The following is a 21713-nucleotide window of genomic DNA, read 5'->3' on the forward strand; positions in this document are numbered from 1 at the left end:
GAACTTCCTCATCTGCATCTATCTTGTGATTTTACCTTCAGTTTAACAAGAATAAAACTAAACTAAAAACAAATAAGACCAAAGTTAATTTTTGATGTTTGATTTTCAACACGATGCACTGCAAACATTTTGCTAACATCATGGTGTATGTGCTAACACCAGTGGTTGGAACAGTGGTGAGCTAGAAATTGAATTAAGTGTTTTTTGTGGCACCTTCTGCTCCACATTACATCTAATCACTGTACCATCAACAGAAAAACATAAGAAATAGGAGCAGGAGTAGGCCATTTGGCCCCTCGAGCCTGCTCCGCCATTCAATGAGATCATGGCTGATTTGATCATGGACTCAGCTCCACTTCCCTGCCCGCTCCCCATAACCCTTCATTCCCTTACCGTTCAAAAATCTGTCTATCTCCACCTTAAATATATTCAATGACCCAGCCTCCACAACTCTCTGGGGCAGAGAATTCCACAGATTTACAACCCTCTGAGAGAAGAAATTCATCCTCATCTCAGTTCTAAATGGGCGAACACTTATTCTTAAACTATGCCCCCTAGTTCTAGATTCCCCAACAAGTGGAAACATCCTTTCTGCACCTACCTTGTCGAGCCCCCTCTGTATCTTATATGTTTCCATAAGATCACCTCTCATTCTTCTAAACTCCAACAAGTATAGGCCCAACCTGCTCAACCTTTCTTCATAAGTCAACCCCTTCATTTCAGGAATCAACCAAGTGAACCTTCTCTGAACTGCCTTCAATGCAAGTATATCCCTCCTCAAATAAGGAGATCGAAGCTATACGCAGTACTCTAGGTGTGGTCTCACCAATATCCTGTACGGCTGTAGCAGGACTTCCCCACTTTTATACTCCATCCCCCTTACAATAAAGGCCAACATTCGATTTGCCTTCCTGATTACTTGCTGTAACTGCATACTAACTTTTTTGTGTTTCATGTACAAGGACCCCCAGGTTCCTCTGTACTGCTGCATTTTGTAATCTCCATTTAAATAATAATTTTTATTTTTTATTTTTCCTGCCAAAGTGGTTAACCTCACACTTTCCCACATTATGCTCCATCTGCCAAATGTTTGCCCGTTCAATTAACCTGTCTATATCTCTTTGCAGATTATTTGTGTATTCGTCACAACTTACTTTCCCACCCATCTTTGTCTCATCAGCAAACTTCGCTACATTACACTCAGTTTCTTCATCCAAGTCATTAATATAGATTGTAGATGGTTGAGGCCGCAGCACCATCCCCATGGCACCCCATTAGTTAACGTTTGCCAAATGGAAAATGATCCATTTATCCCGACTCTCTCTTTTCTGTTAGTTAGCTAATCCTCTATCCATGCATTAACATTATTACCCCCAACCCCGTGAACACTTATCTTGTGCAGTAACCTTTTATGTGGCACCTTATCGAATGCCTTCTGGAAATCTAAATACACCACACCCACTGGTTCTCTCTTATCCATCCTGCTCATTACATCCTCAAAGAACTCCAGCAAATTTGTCAAACATGATTTCCCTTTCATAAAACCATGCTGACTCTGCTTGACTGCATTATGATTTTCTAAATGTCTTGCTACTGCTTCCTAATAAAGGACGTCAGCATTTTCCCAATGACAGATGTTAGGCTAACTGGTCTATAGTTTCCTGCTATCTGTCTGCCTCCTTTTTTAAATAGGGGCTTTACGTTTGTGGTTTTCCAATCTGCTGGGACCGCTCCAGACTTCAGGGAATTTTGGTAGATTACAACCAATGCATCCACTATCTTTGCAGCCACTTCTTTTAAGACCCTAGGGTGCAGGCCATCAGGTCCAGGGGACTTGTCCACCTTTAGTCCCATTATTTTACCAAGCACTTTTTCTTTAGTGATAGTTTTAAGTTCCCTCCTCCCTATAGCCCCTTGACTATCTATTATTGGGATGTTTTTAGTATCTTCCGTGAAGACCGATACAAAATATTTGTTCAAAGTCTCTGCCATTTCCCTGTTTCCCATTGTTAATTCCCCAGTCTCATCCTCTAAGGGACCAACGTTTACTTTAGCTACCCTCTTCCTTTTTATATACCTGTAGTAGCTCTTACTATCTGTTTTTATATTTCTTGATAATTTACTCTCATTATCCATCTTCTCTCACTTTATAATTTTTTTAGTTGTCCTTTGCTGGTTTTTAAACATTTTCCAATCCTCTGGCCTCACACTAATCTTGGAAACATTGTATGCCATTGCTTACAATTTGATACCACCCTTTACTTCCTAAGTTAGCCATGGATCATTCTTCCTTCTCTTAAAGTCTTTCCTTCTAACTAGAATATATTTTTGTTGAGAGTTATGAAATATCTCCTTAAATGTCTGCCACTTTTCAACCGTTTTACACTTTAATCTATTTTCCCTGTCCACTTTAGCAAACTCTGCCTTCATATCTTTGTAATCACCTTTATTTAAGATCAGGACATTAGTTTGAGACCCAACTTTCTCACCTTCCAGCTGAATTTGAAATTCAACCATGCTATGATCACTCTTTCCTAGAGGATCCTTTCAGATAGCCAGCTCCCTGGCTGGTTCCGCAATGTACTGTTCAAGGAAATCATCCCAGATACACTCTATAAACTCTTCCTCAAGGCTACCTTGGACAATTTGATTTGTCCAATCAAGATGAAGATTAAAATCGGCCATGATTATTGCCGTACCTTTCTTACAAGCCTCCATTATTTCTTGATTTATACTCCGTCCAACAGTGTAGCTATTGTTGGGGGGCTATAGACTACGCCCACCAGTGACTTCTTTCCCTTGTTATTTCTTATCTCTACCCACACTGATTCTACATCTTGATCTTCTGAGCCAATATCATTTCTCGCTACTGCACTGATCTCCTCCTTTATTAACAGAGCTACCCTATCTCCTTTTCCTATCTGTCTATCCTTCCAAATTGTCAAATACCCTTGAATATTCAATTCCCAGCCTTGGTCATCTTGCAACCACGTCTCTGTAATGGCTATCAGATCATACCCATTTATATCTATTTGTGCCGTTAGCTCATCTATCTTGTTACAAATGCTGCGTGCATTCAGATAAAGAGCTTTTAATTTTTTCTTTTTACCGTTATTCCCTGCTTTGACCCCACTTTCTGGTCCACTCTTATTTTTATACATTCTGTCCCTTCCTGTCATACTCTGATTTTCATTTCCCCCATCACTACCCTGCTCTATTACCTTCCCCTTTCTCTTTGATTTTTTAAATTTCCACTGACCTGAGCACCAGCCCCACCCCCCCCCCCCCCAGCCCCCCCAACTATTTAGTTTAAAGCTCTCTCTATCGCCCTAGTTATTCAATTCGCCAGGATTCTAGTCCCAGCATGGTTCAAGTGAAGCCCGACCCAATGGAACAGCTCCCTCTTACCCCAGTACTGGTGCCAGTGCACCAGGAATCAAAACCCAATTCTCCCAACCAGTCTTCGAGCCACGCATTCATTTCTCTGATCTTATTTACCCTATGCCAATTTGCTCATGGCTCAGATAGTAATCCAGAGAATATTACCTTTGTGGTTCTGCTTTTTAATTTAGCCCCTAGCTGCTCATACTCCCTCAACAGATCCTCTTTCTTTGTCATTGTGGACCATGACAACTGGATCTTCCCCTTCCCACTCCAAGTTCCTCTCCAGCCCAGAGGAGATGTCCTTAACCCTGGCACCGGGCAGGCAACATAGTCTTCAGGACTCACGCTCTCAGCTGCAGAGAACAGTATCTATACCCCTTAATATACTGTCCTCTACCACTATCACATTTCGTTTTACTTCCCCCACTTGAATGGCCCCCTGTACCACGGTGCTGTGGTCAGTTTGCTCATCCTCCCTGCAGTCCCTGCTCCTGTCCACACAGGGAGTAGGAGCCTCGAACCTGTTGGACAAGTGCAAGCGCTAAGGCTCCTCCATCACTACCTCCTGGGTCCCCATGCCTGCCTCGCTTGTAGTCATACCCACCTATCCCTGACCACGGACCAAATTTGAATTATTTAACCTAAGGGATGTGACTGCCTCCTGGAACACAGTGTCCAGGTAACTCTTCCCCCCCTCCCTGATGTGTCACAGTGTTTGAAGCTCGGACTCCAGCTCATCAACACGGAGCCAAAGTTCCTCGAGCTGCAGACACTTGCTGCAGATGTGGTCGCCATGGACCTCAATGGGGTCACCCAGCTCCCACATGCAGCAGTAGTAATACATCGCCTCCCCTTGCCATCTCTAATGTATTTTATTTAATTAGTTAAGTTTTGAATGTTTCGTTTCTAATCCCCGCTCTTAACTTAAACCAATGCCCAAGAAAAAGAGAAAAATACTGACCAACCAATCACTTCCCTGCTTTCCTGTGGCATCACACTTTGATTTCTTTTGACTTCTCTCACTCATAGGTCAGTTGGTACTGTTCCACCTCGCTCCTCTTACCCCCCGCTCCGATCTCCCGCTGGTGGTGTCAATATTACTGGGACAACAGTGGTTGGGGAGGTAGACGAGCCCTCTGAATGCGGCTGTGACATACAATAGTTCACAATGTGGGTCGCGTTTAGAAGTTGGGTGTCTCCGCTGGTTGAGTGCTGAACCTAGGCTTCCAATATCCTACAGGAATCAATCATGCTATTTGCAATGTGGATGCAAAATATGATAATATGCAGGTATTATAATATTGCCTCAGTATCTATCTGCAGTATCGGTATGTGTTTCACAGGTAATGAGGAACATTACTGTACCCAATACAGCTGGAGACAGAAATGGCTAATGTTGACCTCCCTCAATCAACATCACTAAAATAGATTATTATCTGGTCATTAGCACATTGCTGTTTGTGGGAGCTTGCTGAGTGCAAATTGGCTGCCGCATTTCCCACATTACAACAGTGACTACACTCCAAAAGTACTTCATTTGGCTGTAAAGTGCTTTGGGACATCCGGTGGTCATGAAAGGCGCTATATAAATGCAAGTCTTTCTTTCTCTCTCTCTCTCTCTCTCTCTCTCTCTCTTTGGTTGATCCAAATGAGACCCTAAGTTGTTGGTGCATTGGATTTTCATTTAAGATTTTGCTAAACAAACGTTAGTTGACTTCAGTACCAAGGTATTAAGTTGGCAGCTGGAAGTCCTCGGTTCAACTGTTTAAGAAATGCTTACTGTTGTCAGGTTAATGAAATCTACATTGCCGTTCCATTCGTCCTGTGAATTGCAGAAGGTTTGTACTGCAGTTGACACTCTAGACCTGCTGTCTGGAACACTAATTAAAAAAAGATGCACAACACGCAGCAATAAAAAGGGGTTTGTATGAGTTCTGCCTGCTGCCTGGCCCACTGATCCCATGTGTATGAGTTCTGCCTGCTGCCAGCTCCACTGATCCCATGTGTATGAGTTTTGCCTGCTGCCAGGCCCAACTATCCCATGACTCTCCCTTGCACCAACTCACATTACAGAAGTTGCTCTTGTAAAGATTACATATATTACAGAACTATTTTTCTCTTTTGAAAATAGTTCAATTTGCCCTGGACTGAACTGATTTGGGTGTGGGGGGGAGTGAGGAATTCACATTACCATTACAACATGGTATGATATTGTGCTTTCTCCCAGTGCGATTCAATCAGAGCAAGACTGGCCAGAACTAGGCAGGGCTCTATTTGGAGAAATCCATCAAATTGCTGCGAATAATGCCAGAAAACTCCTTCTAAGTACTACCATTGTGATTCTGTCTTCGGGCTGAACAGTCTGCCTTTTGAGTTGCGAGTCTGGAATGTTCTCAAAGTTTGAAATGGGGCAGCAAAAACATGATCATTAAAACATGATCATTTTTTCCACTTCTGCCTGTGTCGATGAGGCTTTCATTTTAAATGTCCTCAAGGTTGTTAATGAATCTTCACCAGCGTCAAAGCAAGCTTAAATATTCAAGTCCTGCTCCCAACCCCTGACCTTGTTTTCTCTCTCATCTGGCTTTAGACTTGGCAAAAAGTGGCGACCCTATCTCTTCTGCCCCACTTGCTTACACCCCAGCAGAAGCTTACAGCATGTCTGGGTGTGTTCCCGGGAATTCCACCTGAAGCTCCAGAAAGGCCCAGCAGGACCCATCTGTTGAGAAAGACCAAAGCTTCTTCCACATGCCGTGTCCCATCTGTCCTATTGATTCCTGGGATGGCAGGACTGTCTTATGAGGAGAGATTGGGTCAACTAGGCCTGTATTCACAAGAGTTTAGAAGAATGAGAGGGAATCTCATTGAAACATACGAGATTCTGACGGGATTGGACAGACTGGATGCAGGGAGGATGTTTCCCCTGGCTGGGAAGTCTAGAACAAGGGGTCACAGTCTCAGGATACAGGGTAGGAAATTTAGGACTGAGATGAGGAGAAATTTATTCACTCAGAGGGTGGTGAACTTGTGGAATTCTCTACCACAGAAGGCTGTTGAGGCCAAGTCACTGAATATATTTAAGAAGGAGATAGATAGATTTCTAGACACAAAAGGTATCAAGGAGTATGGGGAGAAAGCGGGAATAGGGTGTTGAGATAGAGGATCAGCCATGAACATGTTCAATGACGGTGCAGGCTCGAATGCTCCTATTTTCTATGTTTCTATATACCCACACCATCATTGTCTACCTGCAGTGATGGCTTTGCAGGAGCAGGTAAGGCATTCCCTATGGTAAATTCTTGTAAGCCATTATCATGGAGAAGGAAGAGCACAGGCTGGAACAAAGTAGACTCAGGCAGCATTTAAGGAGGTTGCAGCCAATCAAATATTACCCCCGCCCCATAGAATATACAGGCAGCCCCTGACATATGAAGACCATTCTGAGGACTTGTACACTGTACCAAGGAGGCAATAGGGCAGCTCTATCAATTACTGCAGAAGGACCTACAGACACGTTCATATGCCTGCACTGCTCTTTCTCTCTTTCTACATAGAATTTACAGCAGGCAACCAGGCCATTCAGCCCAACTGCTCTAAGCCGGTGTTTAGGTTTCACAAGAGCCTCCGCCCACCCTACTTCATATATCCCTATCAGCATATGTTTCTATTCCTTTCTCTCTCATATACTTATTTAGCTTCCCCATAACAATGACTCAATGTTATTCACTTCAATCAATGAATGTAATATCTCCAAGTTTGCAGATGACACTAAGCTGGGTGGCAGTGTGAGCTGTGAGGAAGATGCTAAGAGGCTGCAGGGTGACTTGGATAGGTTAGGTGAGTGGGCAAATGCATGGCAGATGCAGTATATTGTAGATAAATGTGAGGTTATCCACTTTGGTGGCAAAAACAGGAAGGCAGAATATTATCTGAATGGTGACAGATTAGGAAAAGGGGAGGTGCAACGAGACCTGGGTGTCATGGTACATCAGTCATTGAAGGTTGGCATGCAGGTACAGCAGGCGGTGAAGAAGGCAAATGACATGTTGGCCTTCATAGCGAGAGAATTTGAGTATAGGAGCAGGGAGGTCTTACTGCAGTTGTACAGGGCCTTGCTGAGACCACACCTGGAATATTGTGTTCAGTTTTGGTCTCCTAATCTGAGGAAGGACATTCTTGCTATTGAGGGAGTGCAGCGAAGGTTCACCAGACTGATTCCCGGGATGGCAGGACTGACAAATGAAGAAAGACTGGATCGACTAGACTTATATTCACTGGAATTTAGAACAATGAGAGGGGTTCTCATAGAAACATATAAAATTCTGATGGGATTGGACAGGTTAGATGCAGGAATTATATTCCCGATTTTGGGGATATCCAGAACCAGGGGTCACAGTCTAAGGATAAGGGGTAAGCCATTTAGGACTGAGATGAGGAGAAACTTCTTCACTCAGAGAATTGTGAATCTGTGGAATTCTCTACCACAGAAAGTTGTTGAGGCCAGTTCGTTAGATATATTTAAAAAGGAGGTAGATGTGGCCCTTACGGCTAAAGGGATCAAGGGGTATGGAGAGAAAGCAGGAATGGGATACTGAAGTTGCATAACCAGCAATGATCATAATGAACAGTGGTGCAGGCTCGAAGGGCCAAATGGCATACTTCTAGAAACATAGAAAAGTAGAAAATAGGTGCAGGAGTGGGCCATTCGGCCCTTCGAGCCTGCACCACCATTCAATAAGATCATGGCTGATCATTCACCTCAATACCCCTTTCCCGCTTTCTCTCCATACCCCTTGATCCCTTTAGCCGTAAGGTATCTAACTCCCTCTTGAATATATCCAATGAACTGGCATCAACAACTCTCTGCGGTAGGGAATTCCACAGGTTAACAACTCTCTGAGTGAAGAAGTTTCTCCTCACCTCAGTCCTAAATGGCTTACCGCTTATCCTTAGACTGTGTCCCCTGGTTCTGGACTTCCCCAACATCAGGAACATTCTTCCTGCATCTAACCTGTCCAGTCCCGTCAGAATTTTATATGTTTCTATGAGATCACCTCTCATCCTTCTAAACTCCAGTGAATATAAGCCCAGTCGATCCAGTCTCTCCTCATATGTCAGTCCTGCCCGGGAATCAGTCTGGTGAACCTTCGCTGCACTCCCTCAATAGCAAGAACGTCCTTCCTCAGATTATGAGAACAAAACTGAACTCTATATTCCAGGTGAGGCCTCACTAAGGCCCTGTACAACTGCAGTAAGACCTTCCTGCTCCTATACTCAAATCCCCAAGCGATCAAGGCCAAAATACCATTTGCCTTCTTCATCGCCTGCTGTACCTGCATGCCAACTTTCAATGACTGATCTACCATGACACCCAGGTCTCGTTGCACCTCCCCCTTTCCTAATCTGCCGCCATTCAGATAATATTCTGCCTTTGTGTTTTTGCCCCCAAAGTGGATAACCTCACATTTATCCACATTATACTGCATCTGCCACGCGTTTGCCCACTCACCTAATCTGTCCAAGTCACCCTGCAGCCTTTTAGCATCCTCCTCATAGCTCACAACTCCACCCAACTTAGTGTCATCTGCAAATTTGGAGATATTACACTCAATTCCCTCATCCAAATCATTAATGTATATTGTAAATAGCTGGGGTCCCAGCACTGCGCCCTTCGGCACTCCACTAGTCACTGCCTGCCATTCTGAAAAGGACCCGTTTATCCCGACTCTCTGCTTCCTGTCTGCCAACCAGTTCTCTATCCACATCAGTACACTACCCCCAATACTATGTGCTTTAATTTTGCGCACCGATCTCTTGTGTGAGACTGCCTTTTGAAAGTACAAATAGACCACATCCACTGGTTCTCTCTTGTCCACTCTACCAGTTACATCCTCAAAAAATTCTAGAAGATTTGTCAAGCATGATTTCCCTTTCATAAATCTATGCTGACTTGGACCAATCCCTGCTTTTCAAATGTGCTGCTATTACATCTTTAATAATTGATTCCAACATTTTCCCCACTATGGATGTCAGGCTAACCGGTCTCTCCTTCCTTTCTTAAAAAGTGATGTTACATTAGCTACCCTCCAGTCCATAGGAACTGATCCAGAGTCGATAGACTGTTGGAAAATGATCATCAATGCATCCACTATTTCTAGGGCTACTTCCTTAAGTACTCTGGGATGCAGACCATCAGGCCCCAGGGATTTATCGGCCTTCAATCCCATCAATTTCCCTAACACAATTTCCCGCCTAATAAGGATTTCCTTCAGTTCCTCCTTCTCACTAGACCCTCGGTCCCCTAGTATTTCCGGAAGGTTATTTGTGTCTTTCTTCGTGAAGACAGAACCAAAGTATTTGTTTAACTGGTCCGCCATTGCTTTGTTCCTCATTATAAACATAGTAGGTTGATCAAAAAAGTAAAAGCCAATGGGATCCAAGGGAGAGTGGCAAATTGGATCCAAAATTGGCTCAGTGGCAGGAAGCAAAGGGTAACGGTTGAGGGGAGTTTTTGTGACTGGAAGGCTGTTTCCAGTGGGGTTCCACAGGGATCAGTACTCGGTCTCTTACTATTTGTAGTATATATTAATGATTTAAAATTAAATGTAGGGGGCACGATAAACAAATTTGGAGATGATACAAAAATTAGCCGTGTGGTTGACAGTGAGGAGGAAAGTTCTAGTCTGCAGGAAGATATCAATGAATTGGTCAGTTGGGCAGAAAAGTAGCAAATGGAATTCAATCTGGAAAAGTGTGAGGTAATGCATTTGGGGAGGGGCAAGAAGACAAGGGAATACACAATAAATGGGAGGGTACTGAGAGGTGTGTAGAGGGACAGAGGGACGTTGGAGTATATGTCCACAGATCCTTAAGGGTCAATAAGGTAATTGAAAAGGCATATGGAATGCTTTCCTTTATTAGTCGAGGCATAGAATACAAGAGTAGGGAAGTTATGCTCGAACTGAATATAATACTAGTTAGGCCACAGCTTGAGTACTGCATGCAGTTCAGGTCACATTACAGGAAGGATGTGTTTGCACTAGAAAGGGTGCAGAGGAGATTTACAAGGATGTTGCTAGGACTGGAAAACTTTAGCTATGAGGAAAGATTGGATAGGCTGAGGTTGTTTTCCACGGAACAGAGAAGGCTGAGGGGAGATGTAATTGAGGTGTATAAAATTATGAGTGACTAGGAAGGACCTATATCCCTTAGCAGACGGGTCCACAACTAGGGGGCATAGATTTAAAGTAATTGGTAGGAAGATTAGAGGGGAGATGAGGAAACATTTCTTCACCCACAGCGTGGTGGGGGTCTGGAACTCACTGCCTGAAAGGGTGGGAGAGGCAGAAACCCTCATCACATTTAAAAAGTTCTTGGATGTGCACTTTGCACTTAAAGAGCCATAACCTCCAAGGAAGAGGCATATAAATTGGCCAGAAAAAGCAGCAAACCTGAGGACTGGGAGAAATTTAGAATTCAGCAGAGGAGGACAAAGGGTTTAATTAAGAGGGGGAAAATAGAGTATGAGAGGAAGCTTGCTGGGAACATAAAAACTGACTGCAAAAGCTTCTATAAATATGTGAAGAGAAAAAGATTAGTGAAGACAAACGTAGGTCCCTTGCAGTCAGATTCAGGTGAATTTATAGAACAAAGAAATGGCAGACCAATTGAACAAATACTTTGGTTCTGTTTTCACGAAGGAAGACACAAATAACCTTCCGGAAATACTAGGGGACCGAGGGTCTAGCGAGAAGGAGGAACTGAAGGAAATCCTTATTAGTCAGGAAATTGTGTTAGGGAAATTGATGGGATTGAAGGCCAATAAATCCACAGGGCCTGATAGTCTGCATTCCAGAATATTTAAGGAAGTGGCCCTAGAAATAATAGATGCATTGGTGATCATTTTCCAACAGTCTATCGACTCTGGATCAGTTCCTATGGACTGGAGGGTAGCAAATGTAACACCACTTTTTAAAAAAGGAGGGAGAGATAAAACGGGGAATTATAGACTGGTTAGCCTGACATCAGTCGTGGGGAAAATGTTGGAATCGATTATTAAAGATGAAATAGCAGCGCATTTGGAAAGCAGTGACGTGATCGGTCCAAGTCAGCATGGAATTATGAAAGGGAAATCCTGCTTGAAAAATCTTCCTGAATTTTTTGAGGAAGTAACTAGTCGAGTGGACAAGGGAGAACCAGTGGATGTGGTGTATTTGGACTTTCAAAAGGCTTTTGACAAGGTCCCACACAAGAGATTAGTGAGTAAAATTAAAGTACATGGTATTGGGGATAATGTATTGACGTGGATAGAGAACTGGTTGGCAGACAGGAAACAGAGAGTCGAGATAAATGGGTCCTTTTCAGAATGGCAGTCATTCTGAAAAGGGTGCCGCAGAGTTCAGTGCTGGGACCCCAGCTATTTACAATATATATCAATGATTTCGATGAAGGACTTGAGTGTAATATCTACAAGTTTGCAGATGACACTAAGCTGGGTGGCGGTGTGAGCTGTGAGGAGGATGCTAAGAGGCTGCAGGGTGACTTGGACAGGTTAGGTGAGTGGGCAAATGCATGGCAGATGCAGTATAATGTGGATAAATGTGAGGTTATCCACTTTGGTGGCAAAAACTGGAAGGCAGAATATTATCTGAATGGCGACAGATTAGGAAAAGGGGAGGTGCAACGAGACCTGGTTCATCAGTCATTGAAAGTTGACATGCATGTACAGCAGGCGGTGAAGAAGACAAATGATACGTTGGCCTTCATAGCGGGAGGATTTGAGTGTAGGAGCAGGGAGGTCTTACTGCAGTTGTACAGGGCCTTGGTGAGGCCTCACCTGGGATATTGTGTTCTGTTTTGGTCTCCTAATCTGAGGAAGGACGTTCTTGCTATTGAGGGAGTGCAGCGAAGGTTCACCAGACTGATACCCGGGATGGCCGGACTGACATATGAGGAGAGACTGGATCGACTGAGCTTGTATTCACTGGAGTTTAGAAGAATGAGAGGGGATCTCATAGAAACATATAAAATTCTGATGGGACTGGACAGGTTAGAGGCAGGAAGAAAGTTCCCAATACTGGGGAAGTCCAGAACCAGGGGTCACAGTCTAAGGATAATGGGTAAGCCATTTAGGACTGAGATGAGGAGAAACTTCTTCACTCAGAGAGTTGTTAACCTGTGGAATTCTCTACCGCAGAGAGTTGTTGAGGCCAGTTCATTGGATATATTCAAGAGGGAGTTAGATATGGCCCTTACGGCTAAAGGGATCAAGGGGTATGGAGAGAAAGCAGGAAAGGGGTACTGAGGGAATGATCAGCCATGATCTTATTGAATGGTGGTGCAGGCTCCTGCACCTATTTTCTATGTTTCTATGTAACCTGCAGGGCTACGGACCTAGTGCTGGAAGGTGGGATTAGGCTGGCTAGCTCATTTTCGATCGGAACAGATGGGCCAAATGGCCTTCTTCTGTGTCATAATTTTCCTATGATTCAAAGCAGCTGTAGTTAGTTGGGCCTTGGACTGTAGAAGAAAGCTTGATATTAGAGTAATGGATAGTTGAACAGTCACAATGCACTCCCAGTGGGAAGCCACATCCAAAAGGAGAATGCGTCAGAGATGGGCTACGAAATTGTTACCCCGATTCTCCAACCTTCACTGTTTGATAGCATGACTTCTTGCTGGGAGCACAGGCGTACAGAATCAGTTGGCACCATCTGTGCTGTAAATTTCTATGGTTCTAAGTTCTATACTATACTACAATTAGCTGAAATATCAAGTTATTGTGATTTTAAACTTGTATGTTAATAGCCCGCTTTTAGTTCCATAAATATCCATATAGTTCATTTTACTTTACCTATAATACAACAGTGATAATGCTTCATTGATTATAGAGCGCTCTGGGACAGTATATTATTAAAATGAATGTAAAAACAATTTTAGGCCTAAATTCTTGTACGAGTTCTACGACTGTGTTCTATATAAAGATAAATATTCCACGGTTCCCCTTTTGCTGCTTTTTTAGTCGGCAGTAAGGCAGTATGCAGAATCTCAATATATTCTCTATGTCCATGCATGTATGGTCATGATGGGTTCTTATCTACTCCACGTGTGTGGTCACAATGTTTCTTGTACTTCTTTGTGTGTTGTTGATTAACGGGTCTGAATATTGGCAATGAAACACAGGAATATTTCTACTACATCTGTGTCCAACTCTGAAGTGTAAAAGAAAGGCACGTGTGTTAGTAGTAGAACAGTAAAGAGGAACTGTCCGACAACAGAAAGTGAACTCGGTGATGGCAAGAAAACTCCACCAGTCAGATCGTTCTTAATCATGTGGAGCTACGATAGATGGAAATGTGAAGCAATAGTTGTTGAATCAATTACTACATTACAACAGTGACTGTACTTCCAAAGTACTTCATTGGCTGCAAAGAGCTTTGGGAAGTGAAGTCTTTCTTTCTTTGTTAATGCATGATAGAAATAACTTACTTTAAAAACAGTACTTTAACACATCCTCAGGGCATCACAGTGTTTCAGAGCCAATAGATGTCTTTGTTCTGGAATGTTGGCAGCATTGCATTTATTGCTCATTCCTCGTTGCCCTGAGGTGATGGTGAACCTTCTCCTTCAATCGTTGTTGTCCTTGCGATGATGGTGCTTCCATTGTTATTATGTGAAGATAAGTTGTACTGTTTGAATTAAATGCGTTCAATCATAACTACTGTTCGACATGTTCACCTTAACTGTGAAATAGTCCTCAACTCCAGGGACTTGAGCACATACATCTAGGCTGACACTTCAGGGCAGTGCTGAGGGAGTGCTGCACTGTCGAAGGTGCTGTCTTTCGGATGAGACGTTAAACCAAGACCCCCGTCTGCCCTCTCAGGTGGACGTAAAAGATCCCATGGCACTACTTCGAAGAAGAGCAGGGGAGTAATCCCCAGTGTCCTAGCCACTATTTATCCCTCAATCAACATAATGATCAGATAATCTGTTTTTGTTATCACATTGCTGTTTTAGGGAGCTTGCTGTGTGCAAATTGGCTGCTGCGTTTCCCACATTACAACAGTGACTACACTCCAAAAGTACTTCATTCATGGTAAAGCGCTTGAGACGTCCAGTAGTCATGAAAGACACTTTAAATCCAAGTCTTTCTTTCGAAAAAGTTCTACTATTAATTAAACTCAGAGCTGTGGGGCTCCGTGGTAAATCCTAGGAATGGATAAGTGTAGGAAAGAATGAGTCCTCATTAAATGAATTATGTCACAGCACTAAGTGGGGTGACTCAGGGCATGGCATTGACGACGAGATTCAACACCGCCTTCAGTGCGCCAGTGCAGCCTTCGGACGCCTGAGGAAAAGAGTGTTCGAAGACCAGGCCCTCAAATCTGCCACCAAGCTCATGGTCTACAGGGCAGTAGTAATACCCGCCCTCCTGTATGGCTCAGAGGCAAGGACCATGTACAGTAGACACCTCAAGTCGCTGGAGAAATACCATCAATGATGTCTCCGCAAGATCCTACAAATCCCCTGGGAGGATAGACGCACCAACATTAGCGTCCTCAACCAGGCCAACATCCCCAGCATTGAAGCACTGACCACACTTTATCAGCTCCACTAGGCAGGCCACATTGTCCGCATGCCAGACACGAGACTCCTAAAGCAAGCATTTTACTCGGAACTCCTTCATGGCAAACGAGCCAAAGGTGGGCAGCGGAAAGCCTCCCTGATAAAGTGCAACATTCCCACTGAAACTTGGGAGTCCTTGGCCAAAGACCGCCCTAAGTGGAGGAAGTGCATTCGGGAGGGCGCTGAGCACCTCGAGTCTCATCGCCGAGAGCACGCAGAAAACAAGCGCAGGCAGCGGAAAGAATGTGCGGCAAATCTGTCCCACCCATCCCTTCCCTCAACGTCTATCTGTCCCACCTGTGACAGGGACTGTGGTTCTGTTCAGCCACCTAAGGACTCATTTTAAGAGTGGAAGCAAGTCTTCCTCGATTCCGAGGGACTGTCTATGATGATAATGGGTCAGTGCCACCACTGTTTCCAATTTACATGAATTACCTGGATTCAGAAACTCAATAAATTGGTCAAATTGGAAGCCAATACCATACTAAGAAGCAGTTGAAAAAGAGGAGGCAGCTCAGAAATTACAAAGTGAATTGGACAAGATATATAAATGAATAGAACAATGGTAAATGAAATTCAATACAGGCAAGTGTGAAGTGATACACATAAGAAGGAAAATAGGTGGCATACCCCATGAATGGTGTTGAAATAGTTAAGAATGAAGTTGAAAGAGACCTCGGAGTGATCACTACTCAACACTAACTTTGTCCAACCAATGCAGACCGGTAATCCACAAGTTCAATCGGAGGTTGAACTGCAAAGCCAAAGCAGTAGAATATGCAACTGAGGAGGTAATGATCAAATTGTGCGGTGCTCCAGTCAGACCATATCGTAAATACTGCATCTAATTCTGGGCACCAAGAAACATACAAAATTAACTGATAGGAAAGCTCAGCTGGCCAATCAAGCCTGCCCCACACACCATGGTGGCTGGAGCATCCTGACTAGACCCCAACACCTCCACCCTCTCAGCTATGTAATATATTAGCATGGATAGCGGATTGACTAAATGACAGAAAACAGAGTCAGGATAAATGGGTCATTTTCTGGTTGGCAAACGGTAACTAGTGGGGTGCCACAGGGATTAATATTGGGGCCTCAACTATTTACAATCTATATTAAGGACTTGGATGAAGGGACCGAGTGTAATGTAGGCAAGTTTGCTGATGATACAAAGATGGGTGGGAAAGCAAGTTGTGAGGAGGACACAAAAAATCTGCAAAAGGATATAGACAGGCTAAGTGAGTGGGCAAAAATTTGGCAGATGGAGTATAAAGTGGGAAAATGTGAAGTTTTCCATTTTGACAGGAAAAATAAAAAAGCAAATTATTATTTAAATAGAGAGAGATTACAAAATGCTGCAGTACAGAGGGACTTGGGGGTCCTTGAGCATGAAGCACAAAAATTTAGTATGCAGGTACAACAAGTAATCAGGAAGGCAAATTGAATGTTGACCTTTATTGCAAGGGGTGGAGTATAAAAGCAGAGAAGTCCTGCTACAACTGTACAGGGTATTGATGAGGCCACACCTAGAGTACTGCATACAGTTTTGGTCTCCTTATTTAAGGAAGGATATACTTGCATTGGAGGCAGTTCAGAGAAGGTTCACTCGGTTGATTCCTGAGATGAAGGGGTTGACTTATGAAGAAAAGATGAGCAGGTTTGGCCTATACTCACTGGAGTTTAGAAGAATGAGAGGTGATCTTATTGAAGCATATAAGATACTGAGGGGCTCGACAAGGTAGATGCAGAGAGGATGTTTCCATTTGTGGGGGAATCTAGAACTAGGGGGCATAGTTTACGAATAAGGGGTCGCTCATTTAGAACTGAGATGAGGAGGAATTTCTTCTTTAAGAGTTGTAAATCTGTGGAATTTGCTGCCCCAGAGAGCTGTGGAGGCACGGTGATTGAACATATTTAAGGTGGAGATAGACAGATTTTTCGAGGGTTATGGGGAATGGGCAGGGAAGTGGAGCTGAGCCCATGATCAGATCAGATCATTCATGATCTTATTAAATGGCGGAGCAGGCTCGAGGGGCCAAATAGCCTACGCCTGCTCCTATTTCTTATGTTGCTATGTTCTTATCTCCTGGGACAGGCAAAACACAGGGCCAATAAGGGAAAAATAAATATGGAAATTTCCTTTCCCAAAACCAGTCCCGGAGATCACATGAACCAAATGTTGTTTATAATGACATTTACCCTCTATATGATGCGATTGCTGTCCCAGTCAAGAACTGATTCAGCTAAGCAGAGAGTCAGCACCCACCACACCAGCCGGCAATGCATTCCTGAGGCTCACTACTCTCCGGGAAAAGAAGAACCTCCCGACATCCAGTCTATTCCTCCTCTTGCACAGTTGTCCCCAGTCCTCTCCAACCTGTTGAACTGCAATACTTTCTCAATAGGCACACTATCCAGCCCCTTAATTATTTTGTAGACCCCTATCAGATCACCTTTAAGTCTACGCTGCACTAAGGTAAATAGACCAAGGTACTTAAGCCTATCTAAGTAGCTGAGGTTCTTTAGGCTAGGAATCATTCTCGTAGCTCTCCTCTGTCCTTTTCCAAGACCACTATATAACCGGCCATGTGGAGGAACTAAAACTGGGCACAGTACTCCACATGCGGTCTGGCCAGAGATCTATATAGTAACAAAATGGTGTCCTTTGATTTATACTGAATGGTTCTAAACAAGAGACGTTCTAGATCTGGAGGCAGTACAAAGAGCCACAAGGCTGATCCCCTGTGTCTGGGGACTTGAGTTATAAGGAATACTCTGGGTCTGGGGCTTCCAGCTTGGAAGCGCATCTGAGGGGTGATCTTATAAAGATTCACAAAATTGTTAAAGATACAGAGTAAGTTAACCTGCAAACACAAAAGCAAAATATTGCAGATGCTGGAATCTGAAACAAAAACAGAAGATGCTGGAAATCTCAACGGGTCAGGCACCACCTGTGGAAAGCAGAGTTAGTGTTTCAGGTCGATGACCCTTTGTCAGAACCTGCAATATTGCTAAACTATGGGAGGTGACCTAAGGGACACAGATTCAAACTAGTAAAAGGTAATTTTAGGACTGATATCAGGAAATTATTCATCACACAAAGAGTGATCAATGTGTGGAATAAACATCCAGACAAAGTCATGGAGGTAAAAAAAAAACCCTGGAATCACTTAAGAAACAATTGGATGCTATAATGGAGAGGATGTTTGGAGATGTGTGGATGGATGAATTAAGATGGACAGAATCTGCAATTATCTTGTGAACCACATACTGTATGTCTCACTGGAAAAGAAACCCGCGATTTTCAATGGGACTGCAGACAATTGCCATTGACAAGAAAAATAGTAAACCCAGTAGATTAACCTTAACACAGTCAGGTGCGAAAGTAATCTGAAAAGTTTGCAGAGGCTGGGAGATGAATTGTGAAATGCATGGACAATGTCGCCTACCCAGTTCTTTCCTGTGTCACTGGAATGAATAGGGATTGCTGGAGACTCCCGCCTCCGGCAGATAATCCCCCCCCCCCCCACTCCCACTTCAATTTTCATTGTGACGTCAGCCGCTTGTTGCTTTCCGCAGCGACGACACTTCCGCACTTTCAGCAGGTTCGGTTGCACGCCGAGGTTGGTGTGAGAGGGCGAGCCCGATGACGTCAGAGCCTTTCGCCCCCCAGCACAAAGAAGGAGCAGAGCCGGGCAGGGATCCGAGGCTTGACTACTGAAGGGTGGAGAGAGGTGGGTGTGGGTGTGGGTGTGGGAAGCAAGGCAGGCAGGGAGGGACAGTCAAAGGAGATGTGAGTGCAAGCCTTGCCGGCTTCTCAGGTAAGTGCCAGGGCTTTTTTTTTCCATTTTGGCTGCATTTTAAAATAATGAGTTTGCAGTTTTATTTGAAGTTTTGCACTGAATGTTGTGGAGAGGGAGGGAGTTGCTGGTGGTGAGATGCTGGGGAGATGAGGAGAGGGTTGCGATGTGGGCTGGAGAGGCTGCAGCACCAGGCAACACACATACACACTACACGCATTTGTCATCTGCACCTAGCGGATTTATAGTTTCAAATTTAGAATTTTTTTGTTCAATGTTACGTTTATTTGTGGCAGTTTGCATGTATCCTGCGAAATGTGTTTTTTTTTGCCAAAAGAGGGTTTCTGTTGTTTTTGGGCTGGGGAGAGATTGCAGCAGCCCGCTCTCCTGAAAGCTTTCAAGTACCGTTATTAATTAATAAATAAATAAATAAACCCCCAAACGGGTGAAAGGGTGGTGCCGGCCAGTTAACATAAATCAGGCATGCAGTTAGTTTTATTTGTGTTGCTTGTGTGATTTTTCTCTCCCTCCTCGTCCTGCCAGTGACCTCCTTATTTTTAAGTGTTCACTTCACCGCTGGCAACATATGTTTGTAACTAACACAGGACTGCAGCCGCAGTGTGAAGGCTCTCATCTCTTGTGTGTGCACTTTGCAGTTTGAGATGATATTTGAAGATAGTTTTTTTTTGTATAACGTTACATTGTTCCCCAACCCACCATCGAAAGCTTGTTGCGAAAAAGCTGGTTTATTTGGTGGCATGGCACAGTGCATCAGTAATGAATCCCAGATAAGTCCAGCTTACCTACTTTTTTATATTAAAGGGTTTGTGCTGGAACTGGCTGCTCCGTTTGATGTAGTTTGAATTACAAACCGCTATTTCACAAATGAAACGTTTTATTTTGAGATTTTGTTTCCCCCACCAATTTTAATCCAGTTTCTATACCAAGTTTCAGTGTACACGGTCAGCGATGCTGGTTTGACGTGTGTTGAATGTAATGTGGACACTCGGATTGGAAATTGTTGATGCAAAGTATCCCCTTCTCCAAACTACGCTCTGAAGCCCTCACTTCCACCCCCACATCCCTGTTTAGAGACCGAGGTGTATTGTAACTGCATCAGCGACGGGGCATTGACTCCCTCGACAGTGCAGTGTCTGGCTATATGGGCAGTTGTCACCATGCACACAAGTGAGGCTATAGCCACCTGAGATCTTGTAGGACTCCTGTGTTGGGATTTGATGGGATGTTTTTCTGCAAGCAGTCCCTACCAATGTGCTGCATTTGTTATCGACTCAAAGCCTTTTTGTGACTAGTCTTTCTGTATTGGGTTTGTACTTTATAGGATTGCATGGGAGAAATGTTGCCATGTGAAATGTTATTAAATATGTATAGGGCAAAGAACAGCTCGATATAACTTCCGGGCACAGTGCTTCTATATAGGACCCGATCATCAATGTGCACATACATTATCCTCACTGAAATCTCCTTTGCCATGAGACCGTTGCATATTTCTACTGGGATCCTGAAACTTCTGTAGTAAAATTATTGTTTTGATCATTTGTAATTTAGCTGCTAAGCAGTTTTTTTGTTGCATTATCTGTAATATGACTCTACAGCTACCGAGATCGATACATATTTCCCGCAACGTTGGTTACTAAAACATTTGGAGCGAGGTTAAATCAGGGAAAAAACAATATGAAACGTAACAGGTTCTGGATGGGAGATGGTGACTGCACAAACATCTTTGGTGCTATTTAGTAGCGATTGGACACTGTTTACGTTTAGAGAGCCAACCATCATACATTTCAAAAATCCCATATACATCTGCATCACACTGCCTTCCCTTGACATTTTAAACTGTAAATCAGTTAAGAAAGGGGAAACATAAGCAATGAGAAGAGTTGCACAGTAATTAAAACACACAAAATGGTGTTGGTTTTGCCCAGTTTGTAGTGGTGTTTATCTTCCACACAATCAGTACTTGACCAGTTTGTAGTGTTTATCTTGCAGGCAACCGGTACTTGTAATCCCATGTGCATGTCAAACATTATTTCCCTTTCATAAAACTATGCTGACTCCGCTTGATTAAATCATGCTTTTCCAAATGTCCTGCTACCGCTTCCTTAATAATGGCCTCCAGCATTTTGTGGCGAAGGAGCAGCGAGAGATCGTGGTGGAGGTGTGGCAAATGGGATATGGGGCCCAGAAGAGCCGAGGTCCCAGGGACAGCATAGGCCAGCCCACACTGCGATATGTGTGCGCACTAGGTCCGTGCAGCAGAGCAGGTCTCCAGTCGTCCTGGTTAACCCTTGGATAAAGCTCTGTCAAGCCCGTGTGATGGCTGATGTGCAACGGTCACCACACGTTAAAAAAATCCACGCACAGGCATCTTCCACCCCTGAAGTTTCGGACTGGCATATCGGGTCCTTCATTGAAACATCTGCAAACTCATTCCTTTTGGTGTGGAAGCAAGTCATTCTCGTTCGAGGGACCGCCTATGATGATGTGGTGTTTATCTTGCAGGCAACCAGTACTTGTAATCCCATGTGCCTGCTCTGTGCCCATATCTTTTTTTTATTCCTCTTCCCTTCATCCACCTATCTAACCTATTCTTAAACGTTGTCACTGTCTCTACTTCAGTTACTAACTCCTAAAAATGTTTCTCCTCTCTGTCCTAAATCTCTTGCATTTAATCATCTATCGATGTCCCAGACCCCTCAACCACTGGAAACCGGTTCTTTCTATCTGCTCCATTCCAGCTCTTCAGAATTTTATGCACCTTTAACAAATAAGCCATAATTTTTCAAGTCTGTCTTTGTATTTGTATTTCTGCATACCAGGCAGCATCCTAGTAAAACTGCGCTGTACCCTTTCCCTCTTGCCTCCCGATCTTGTAGT

General features: G+C 43.7%; 1 protein-coding gene across 5 annotated transcripts in view; it reads left to right on the forward strand.

The window, feature by feature from the left end:
• Nucleotides 1–18632: 18632 nt before the first annotated feature.
• Nucleotides 18633–21713, forward strand: part of LOC139267447 (tyrosine-protein kinase Fyn) — a 348021-nt gene continuing 344940 nt past the window's right edge. For 4 of the 5 annotated variants that reach the window (XM_070885781.1, XM_070885780.1, XM_070885788.1 and 1 more), the window contains exon 1: nt 18762–18836. The gene's annotated coding sequence lies outside the window, so the exon portion shown is untranslated. The other variant, XM_070885782.1, reaches the window with a different exon arrangement.

Source organism: Pristiophorus japonicus, chromosome 7, assembly GCF_044704955.1.
Source record: "Pristiophorus japonicus isolate sPriJap1 chromosome 7, sPriJap1.hap1, whole genome shotgun sequence".
NCBI lineage: Eukaryota > Metazoa > Chordata > Chondrichthyes > Pristiophoridae > Pristiophorus > Pristiophorus japonicus.